Consider the following 11,252-nt stretch of genomic DNA (forward strand, 5'->3'; position numbering starts at 1 on the left):
TTAAATTTAAAAAGATAAGAAAACTATTAAAATTAGAGTTTTGTATTAAAATGTCAATATAGTGTATTAAACATATCAATACTGTTCGTTGAATATGTCAACACAATTTAGCATTGACATTGTATATGTATTATATTGATATATTATGATAGCTATATTGACATTAAGCTATTTTCGAAAAATACGAATTAGAGATTTTTTTTAAATTTTGAGATCAGAACATATGCAAGTGAGATCTCGTTAGAATCTCTATAAAATTATCTTTAATTTGATATAAGTTGTGTAAAAAAGTAATTTAAATTGGGATATTTATAATCATTTAAAGTTTTTAGATTTTTTTTAAAGTTAGTTATAACTAACTTTTGGTCAATTAACATTAATACCCCTAATTGACATTTTTTTGCATCATATTGATATTCGTACATGAATGATCTTGTACCTTGATTTAGTGATTTAATGCCTATCATTTAGTTGTTGTTAGCAATTTAAGAGGGAGTCAACAATATAATACACCTCCGGTCAGTTATAACTAAAAATATAAGAAAATATTTTATATATCGATTAATAATTCCTTCGTTCCACTCAAGATATCCACATTTCTTTTTTAGTTTGTCTCATTTAAGATGTCTACTTTTTATATCTGAAAACAAATACACCTTTCATCTCTCCTCATTAATATATTCAACTACTTTTTTTCTCTACGCACTCTATCTAACAACTCCTCCTAAAATCTCGTGTCACTCAAGAATGTGAACATCTTGAGTGGGACGGAGGGAGTATACTCCCATTATCCTCTACTTTTTGTCTATTTTTTGTCATTTTCATCCATCTCTCATTTATTGTTTATTTCCACATTTGACCATAAATGATAAGTATGGATTACATTCACCAACTCATTTCATCTATATTTTATTATACAACTAATATATAAAAGTATTTAGCTAATTTTTTAATTCATTTTTCTTTACATTTCTTAAAAACTCGTGTCAAATACAAAAATAGACTAAAAATAGGGGATGGAGGGAGTACGGAGTATTTTCTTCGTCCCAGTGAAGATGATATACTCTCTTTTTTGGTTTGTTTCAACTAGAGATGTCAATCCAATTCGAAGCTTGCCGAATAATCAGTTAAAATTAGTGGATTAGGACTGTAAAATCACAACTCAAATGTAAAATCGGGCTATTCGCCCGGTCGAGTTACGGGTCGGCCAATTGGGTGTGCAAGGTAAATCTAAAAAAAAATTCTAAGGGTTTAGAGAATTAGATTTTTATATTCTCTCATGTGTGCCTTCGCAGTTAATCCTCTTTCAACCGAACACTCATTTACTCATCATTTACGGTATCAAAATGGACTCGGTCTGAGATTATAGGCTGTGGGGATAAACTCTAACATTAAGTTAAAGCATATCCACATGAATATAGTAGTGTTAGACTGTTAGTTATATATAGAAGATACTGGTAATCTAGTGATATGTGTTTGTTTTTAATCACAATGTTGCAAGTTTGGTTATGACATTTGGATTTTTTGGTTTTTTTTTTCTCCTCTTCTTTGTTCTTTTTCGCTGACCCATCTCAAATTGGTTGGATGTACCAAATGGGACAATGTTGCTAGTTTGGTTATGACATTTGGATTTTTTGGTTTTTTTTTCTCCTCTTCTTTGTTCTTTTTCGCTGACACATCTCAAATTGGTTGGATGTACCAAATGGGACAATGTTGCTAGTTTGGTTATGACATTTGGATTTTTTGGTTTTTTTTTCTCCTCTTCTTTGTTCTTTTTCGCTGACACATCTCAAATTGGTTGGATGTACAAATGGGACAATGTTGCTAGTTTGGTTATGACATTTGGATTTTTTGGTTTTTTTTTCTCCTCTTCTTTGTTCTTTTTTGCTGACACATCTCAAATTGGTTGGATGTACAAATGGGAGAAAGAGAATGATGTTATAAAAAGAGGGCAATTCTAGTAAGAGACACAACTTGTTATGGATCTAAAATACTTGGGGGATTCAAATGGCGGGATGTATTCATATCTTTTTTCTAATTTGTGTTTAATTTTTCAATTAAATTTTGACCCTTCAATTTCTAGATCTGATGGTCGAAAATAATGCCTCAAGTATTTAATTAAAATGTTTAAATAAATCGAAAAGGTCATTCTTGGTATACACAATTGAGTTGGTTATGGTAAGTTGCTTGATTTTCTCCATCAAAAGATCTCAGCGGTTTTTGTTCTTGAATTACACGAATCTTTATTCTCTCTCCAAACTTCCATCGTTTCTTCTCCGTTGAAGACATTCTCTCTTGAAGACCAACGTCGTTGAAGACTTTCTCTCTAAAATTTAGTCGATATTTTTCCTCGTTAAAAATCATTTTTGTTGGAGCAGTCATGCATTATTTTCGTTTTCTTCAACAATGGAAAAAGGTAAATTAATTTGTTCCTTTATTGATTATTAAACTGATTTGTTCACTTAAAAACCGATTTGTTTTACTAACCGTTATACAACTAGTGTATCTTTTTGTTTGGTTGTGTTATTCAAGTTCATGAGTAGTTTAAGAGTTGCAGTGCTTGATTGTGTGTCGCAAGTTTTAATTTTTTCACCTAGGGTTCATCATCATTGGGGCTAGGGTGTAGAATGCAGTAAGTAACACAACGTCGGCAAAGTCCACGAGTTTCAGTCATTCCTTTAGGGTTTAGATACCATCTCGGATAGGTAGTAGTTTTAACTGATTAATATAATGTACCAATATTGCAGTGTAATGTATTTTATTTTCTCAATAATGGACGATGTGTGAATTGTAATGTATATTTTTCTTAGCCGTGTTTAACATTGGCGGAGTTTGACATGAAAGGCGCAACTTTTAATTTATTCCCTAGGGTTTAGAAATCCTTGGGGCTAGGGTGTAGTATGGAGAAAGTAACACAACATCGCCAAAGTTCACGAGTTTGTGTTATTCCTGTAGGGTTTAGATATCAGTTAGGCAGTTAGGCAATGGAGTAGTTTTAACTGTTAAATATAATGTACAAATATTTCAGTGTAATGCATTTTATTGACTCAGTAATGTACGATATGTGTTATGTACTGTATATTTTTCTGAGCCGTTGTTGTTGTGATTTTTTACAGTGTTGGTTGTACCCGAGTGTTCTCCAGAATTGAAACCTGTCGTCGGTCAAAAGTTCCAATCACTAGATTTCACTTTTTGCGTTTTACGATGTGTATGCTCGCGCTGTTGGATTTGATACGCACAAACAAGGAATAAGGAAGACCGACGGTGTTACTACTTGGTATTATGTTGTATGCAATAGGGAAGGCAATAAGAAGACAAACGACGATGACCAATTGAATGCACGTTCTGGTTTTTCTATGAAACATAGAAGGTTATCCAAGCGTTGTGGTTGTAAAGCGAGCATATCGTTCAGGTTCTTCTCCGAAGGAGGACTTCCGGGTTATATTATCCAGGAGTTCAACGAGGTTCATAACCATTATATGGTTGAGGTTCAGCATCAGCAGTTTATGACACTTAATCGAAAGTTGGATGATGTACATCACAAATTCATTCTTGATTGTTCGAAGGCTAATATAGGCCTCACATTTACGCTCAAGGTGTTGAAGGAAATTTTCGATGGATTTGATCTTGTTGGTTGCAATGTCGGGGATATCAGGAACGCTTCTTGAGATATCAAAGCATACACACTCTGTCACGACCGCCCTTACTAAGGATAGTAAAGACGGGGAACTCGCGACTAGGGGAGGAACTAAGAAGCGGGGATGAAATAGGGGAAGCAATAAAGGACAACATTTAATATGAAAATTCAATTAACTTCCAAAAGAAATATTTTAGTCTATCGAATAGTAAGCAGTGGATTAATGTCTCAAGGTAATTAATGTCATAACATAGTATGGGGAAAAAACGGAAGACTTTTAGAAAGAAAGCAATTTCAAACAAGGCAGTGGAAATCAAGTATCTAGAGAGAGTCATAGGATGACGCCCATGTATGAAGACACGACGCATCCAGGAAATCCTAAGGCTCGACTCAACATTCGCCGCAACATCATCGCTCAACCCACACATAGGGAAAACATATGCAGGGTTGAGTACTTAATATACTCAATGGGCTCATGCCGAAAATATTTGATAAAAGTTATGTCATCCATACCATAGTGAACTCGAGTTTTACATTTCGAAGAGAAATATCATCGAGTATCACAAAAACAGTTTCATAGTCTGGCCAGATAAAAAATCTCCCCACTTTCTCAACAATCAATCATTCACATCCTCATACCATAGTGCGACGAAAGTGTGGCCACACTATTCGCCCACGAGACCGGCCAACTAGCAAGGACGGCTCACTATCCCACCAGTGTACACAGCCTAATAGGGTTTGCGGCCCTACTCAGACCTGAATTCGTTTAACACAGCCCTATAGCCTAACGGAGCAAGCTCAAACGAACTAGGCATCAGGCAACAATCTCAACATCAAAATAATCATGGCATGACATAACACTTTAAACCACCCTTATAACACCGTATCATACTTTTGAAAGCGTAAAAGAGTTTAGTAAAAGAAAGCCCACCTCGCTTGCTTATACAACACAATTCACAACTTTAATGCAACCCTTGCTCTTTGTACCCACGTACGCACAACAACCCTTGTCAACACCATAACACAATTAGTTTTTCCATCAACACATTTATCATGCATGCTCTATCGTTCCTTTCATCGTTTTCTTATATTGCCCATCCCAAACATTCACCAACATAAACGAAACGAACACTCTAGCATACATCAACGTGCAACACATAACCACATCATAGGATACATTCCTTATTCACACATGTATCATGTAATGCATTCAAAGCTTGTCAACAAAGCTTATTTCAACAAAATCAGAATTTGGCAGAACAACACAGTATTTTTGTAAACATCATTAAAATTCCATCCGATCTCATATGAAGCTAAAATTTGGTCACCACACAGTAGACACATAAAGGTTTGTCCAGTTAAAATTTCACACCAAAATCATATCTTTTGATCAGTCAAAACAAAAACGAAACTCACTGGACGAAACACAATTTCTGGCAGGACTGCGCAGTTAAATTGAAAAATTTGTTATAAATTTGTTCGTCATCAATTGAAGCTAAAATTTTGACACAACACAGAAGACATCTGAAACTTCATCTAGTTAAAAATTCATGTCGAAATAAGATCGTTTGATTGGTCAAAAACCCGTCGGAACCTACTGTCCGAACACAACAGTTTTCATGCTCAATATTCACAAACCCTAGTTTGTCTATCATGCATTCACACATACATATTCATGCTTCCAACACATAGTCATGCTTCAAAAACGAGATTACAACCATGCTTTCCTATTCGCACATAACATTCACAACGATTCATCCACACACTCACACACACGTACATACACGCACACACACAACCATTCATGTGCAACCATCCTTCCCAACCAATAAATTCATAGATTTACGATTCTCCACTCACTATATGCACGAGGGGTTCAAGAATCATGGATTCAATGATAAGAAGGGGAAATGTGGATAAAAAATTATACCTTTCTCTTGAAGACAATCGGTAGAAAAGACAATTGGTGCGATTCCTCAACGGATCTTGAGTTTCCAACTCCAAATCGAAGCAACAATGAAGGATTGAGTTGGAGCACTTGAGAGAGAGGGGAGGGGAGGAGAAAAACGTGTGGGAGAGGAGAGGAAGAGAGGGAGGTGTGTGGAGTGAAGATTAGGGTTAGGGTTTTCTTAATTTATATTCAATAATTATTCCCACACTTAATTGAACAATTAAAATTATTGAAGAATAAAATAGAGGTCAATGAATAAGCTCCACAATTAAAAGAAATAGGCGTGTAGTGTGGGGGGAATTTTTTGAAAATTATGGTATTACTTGGAGAGAAATATACTCACAAAATGGGTAAAAAGATATTGAGCATCCCATAAATAAGGTAACAAAATAATTTAAGAATTCTCCAAGTAGGAAAGGGGGAGGGGGTGTAAAATAGGGAGTAGTCAAAGGAAATATTTAAATCCCCAAATTAAATAGGAATATGATTTAAATTTGGTAATTTCTTGTGGAAAAGACTCCCATAAAATAGGTAACAATTAAATTAATCTCACAACGTAATTGAAAGGCATAAGGGGTGAAAATTTATGAGGTCTTAAAGAAGGAAAGAGTCTAATCCTAATTAAAATAGGATATGGAGAGATTTAATTGGATTTTTAATTCAAGGAAGGAAATAAGTAAGGTACAATTAAATCTACAACATAATTTATTCTCCTAATTAATAGGAGATTTCGAAAGACCAAGAAATGGGCAAGGGGTCAAAAATTATGTAGAATAATATTGGGACAATTTGGTTTGGATTTAATTTGGATAAATATCCCAAGACAATTAATTAAATCCAAGAGAGAAAATACTATTTTCAATAAATAAGAGGGCCGAAAATTCCAATAAAATGGCTAGAACAAAAAAAAATGCATGATCCCATTTAATTAAATTCACACATTGGAAAATAAATCACATTATCTTCCATAACTCGCAACAACCAAAATCACATGATTACTTGATCACATAGAAAATCAAATTCCAAAAATGAATTTCCCAATCAACATCCACATTAATAAAACAAAAGAAGTCACAAAATTTCGGGGTGCTACAAGAAATTACCATATGTTTGGTGATATTGTGGCGTTTGACTCTACCTACAACACAAACAGGTATACATTATTTACTTAATAAACTGCATTACTTACAGGTACATTACAACACTGGGATATGTGCATTACTCTCTGCATTACTACTCGTCTCTTATACATTATTCGTAGCTAATGATGCATTTTTCTGTGCTTGTGATACGTAGGTATTGTATAATCTTCACGCCATTCCCGGGAAAGGACAATCATGGAAGACCTGTAACTTTCGTCGTTGGTTTGGTTTGCAACGAGAAAACAGGGGCTTGGTTATTCAAACATTTCGTTCAATGCATGGGTGTTGCTCCATAGATGATTGTAACAGATCAAGATTTGGGGATGAGATCAGCTATTGAAGAGGTTCTTGTCGGGACTCACCACAGATGGTGTATGTGGCATATTATGCATAAGTTAGCCACCAAAGTTCCGAACAGGTTACTGAGGGACGAAGATTTCAAGAAAGAATTTAATGTCTGGGTCTGGTCGGTCCTGCTTGAACCCCACGAATTTGAAGAAGAGTGGAATGGAGTAGTTGAACGTCATGGCCTGGAAGACATTAACTGGTTCAACACCTTGTACGACTATAGGCATGTCTGGATACCTGCGTACTTCAGAGATTTTCCACTTGGGTTGATGATTAGGACTACCTCCATATCTGGATCTGAGAACAGCTTCTATAAAAACTTTTTGAAGCCACGCGCCAACATTGCTGAATTCTACTTGAATTTCAACAATGCTCTGGAATTTCAGCGTAACTGTAACGCCCCACTTTTTGAACCCTAATTTTCGAACCCTAAAATTTTTGCATTAAATGTTTTAATGTCGTGAAGTATGTGGATTAATTGACGAGTGAATTAATTGCTTGATTTTTATGTGACCTAATTGTGCTTTGGAGTTGAGTTTTGGTTTGAATAGTCAACATTGTTGGAGAAATGATGTGGCTGTTGAATGGTCAATATCGTTGAAGACGTGACGAGAATGTGCAATAGTCAATCTTGTTGAATTATGACGTGACTGTTTGAATATTTGATGCAGGGTGAGATATATTGTGGTGAATTATTTTTCTAAGGGTGAATGAGATTAAATAGGATCATCAATAATTACCTTGCCCTTTTTATTTGAAACTTTCGACCCATACCTTATTCCTAGGGAGATTTCGAATATTCCCTTATTTAAGGGAAGAAGGAATTGTTTATTATATATTTTGATCCCTTATTTATTCCCTTCCATGAATAAATATAAAAATTCTAGCAAATCTTACTATACCTAAGGAGATCTTGCCATATCCTATTTTTATTAGGATTTAAATTTAATTCCTTGTGGGAGAAGGAATAAAAAAATTGCCTACTCCATATATTGTTGGGAGGATTATTATTTTTATTCTGCTTCGTATTATTTTATTCTACTCCGTGAAATACCAAATTAAATCATAGGCTAATTAAATAGTATAGATTTCGAATTCCTCCTTATTCCTCTCCAAAAAAATCACGCCAACTACACTCTACCATATCTTTCAAATCTTTAATTTATTTAATTAAAGATATTATGTTCTGCACTCTACAAATACATGAGAAACCCTAAACCTAGGAATTAAAAAAAACGCCTCCCTCCCTTCCCTCTCTCTCCCACACGATTATTCTCCTCCCTCTCTCCTTCTCCACCAATTCTTCACCAATCCCTTGTTCTTGCATCATTTTGGAGTTGGAGATTCCAGATTTATTGAAGAATCGAGCCACTTTTCGCTTCTACCGATTGTTTTCGCAAGAGAAAGGTATACTTGAATCATCTTTTTCACCCTTACCTTTGAATCCATGTTTCTTGATTCCCTCATGCATATAATGAGTGTAGGAATCGTAGATCTAAGAATTTAATCTGGTGGGAAGAATGATTTCATGAGAAAAGTGTGGATATGCGTTTAGGTATGTGTATGTGTAAGATGGTGGATGACTTGTTGGTGAATGATATGTGAATGTATGAGAACATGGTTGTGAGATCCTTTTGAAGCATAAATATATGTGTTTGGGTGAATGATAGATAAACCCTAATTCGAAATTGTGAAGCATGAAAACTGTGGCGTTTGGACAGTAGATTCCGATGTGTGTTTGACCGACCACACAATCTTATTTTGACACGAATTTTTAACTGAGTAAAATTTGAGATGTCCTCTATGTCGTGTATAAATTTCAGCCTCTTTTGACGAAAGATGAATATTTAATGAAATTTTGAAGTCAACTGCGCAGTTCTGTCAGAATTTGTATTCTCGACCAGTGAGTTTCATTTTTTATTTGACCGACCTAAACATATGATTTTGATGTGAAAATTTAACTGGATGACCTTTGATGTGTATACTGGGTTGTGGTAAAATTTCAGCCCCAACGGAGGTCAGATGGATATTTAATGATTTTTACAAAACAACTGCGCAGTTCTGCCAGATTTCTGTTACTTTTAAATAATACTTGTTGTCAAGTTTGAATGAAATACTTGATGCATGTGTGTCTAAGGAACGTATCTTATGGCGAGGTTATGTGTTATACGTGGAGGTATACTATGGTGTGTTTCCTTACGTTGGTAAATGTTTGGGATGGGTGATTTAAGAAAACGATGAGAGGAACGATATGACATGCATGTTTTTGAGTCAATGATTGAGACTGAATTGTGTTACACATAATTTAAAGGTGATAACTCACGCTCTCAGCGTGATAGCAAAGGGAAGGAAGTACTTGAGAGTTAAGCAGACGAGGTGAGCTTTCTTTTAAATAAGGACGAGGTCCTAAATATTTTTATTGATGAGAATGAAATTGTGTTTATCACGCCTTATTTGTTTTTTTAACGTGCCTATCTGATATGGCTTTATGTCATTATTATCTAAATCGAATTTTGGTCCTCGTAGGGCCGCAAACCCTACTTGGACTAGTGTACACCTATGGTAGACCGTGTGCTAGCGTACGGGCTGGCCGGTCTAGTGACTTGGTTTGTGGCCACATTCCATGCCATGTATTGGCAGATATGGTTAACGTCTATGGGAAAATGACTGATCAGTCGACTTTTACAATGAAAAATGATTTTGGTACCTCAGGCCTTTCTAAAAAAATAAAACCCCGATGGATACTTGAAAAAGGCATGATAAGTAAATATTCTTTTGATGAACTGTTTTCGGCGTTAAGTCCACTGAGTATTATTATAGTACTCAGTCCTGCATGTGTTTCCCTTATGTGCAGGTTGGTTATACCACATCTCCGGCCTCATCTATTTGGATCTGCTTGCCTTTCCCCTTTCCTGCAGCACCCCCTCTTCCATGACCAACTCTTTTCCCTTCCCACCCTCTGCAGCTCCATCCTTTGTTGGTTTTGTAGTTTTTTCAGCAGCAATCTCAACACCTTTCCCCTTTCGAGCAGCAGGTTCCTTATTGAAAAATACAAAACAAATTAATGCAGGGAACCAACTATGTAATGTAGCAATACATTCATATAATGAACAAAATCATGCATATAATGTACCAAGTAAGCATATAATGTAGCCAAACATGCAGATGATTCACGTACAATAATATAGGCAACTGTAGTGCAAATAATCTACCAATACGTGTATATAATGCAGGTAGAACACTGCTGATATAATGTACCACTTCATGCATATAATGTACCAATACATGCATATAATACATGTGAAACCTTGATTGTATTATGAAATCTCATCCCTATGCTAACAACAGTTTGTAGGAATCCCCGTTTCGATGAAAATACCTTGACAGTCGCTGCGGTCCCAATCTTTTTGGTGGTCGTAATCTTTTCATGCCCACTGTCAACTGCCTTGGCCTTTCTCTTTTCATTCACCTGTAATACAAATGACAAGCCTTGGTTTTTTGTTTTGGTGCTGTAGTATTAGTTCCTGCAGCAGCTCTATCTAGACATGCCCACGGTTCGTAAACCGGCGGTTCCGGTTTCGAGAAATGTGGAATCAGAACCGAACCGTGAGGCTATTTCACGGTTCTGGTTTTGGTTCGAAAACCGGCGGTTTTTACGGTTTTTCACGGTTCTGAACCGCCGGTTAGATTTCACGGTTTTCCGACAGTTTTTCACGGTTCCGGTTTGGAACCGTCCAGAACCGGTGGTTCCGGCACGGTTTTGGTTCATAAAATTTGGAACCGGAACCGGCCCGCGGTTCAAAATATGGTGGTTCCAGTTCAAAAAAAATCACGGTTCCGGTTCGGAACCGGAACCGGCGGTTACGGTTCCGCGGTTAACCGCCGGAACCGAAAGCCTTGGGCATCTCTATCTCCATCCTTCGTCACCACATTTGTATCATTTGATTTATCAGTTTCTCTTTCAGACCCCTAAATACAAAAGCATCATCCGATTGGTAATGTTTGCAAAAAAATTAATAATGTACAAGTGACAGAACACAAAATCAAAATTTGTGCAATAACATACCCCAGTCTTGTTCATCACCAGCCTCAAAAATCTATTGATTTCCCATTTGTACCTTCTAACATTTGCTTCTTTGACTTTCCCTCAGATTCGGCTTCACGAGCATCGTTC

This window comes from Salvia splendens, chromosome 13, assembly GCF_004379255.2.
Source record: "Salvia splendens isolate huo1 chromosome 13, SspV2, whole genome shotgun sequence".
NCBI classification, from domain to species: Eukaryota; Viridiplantae; Streptophyta; class Magnoliopsida; order Lamiales; family Lamiaceae; genus Salvia; species Salvia splendens.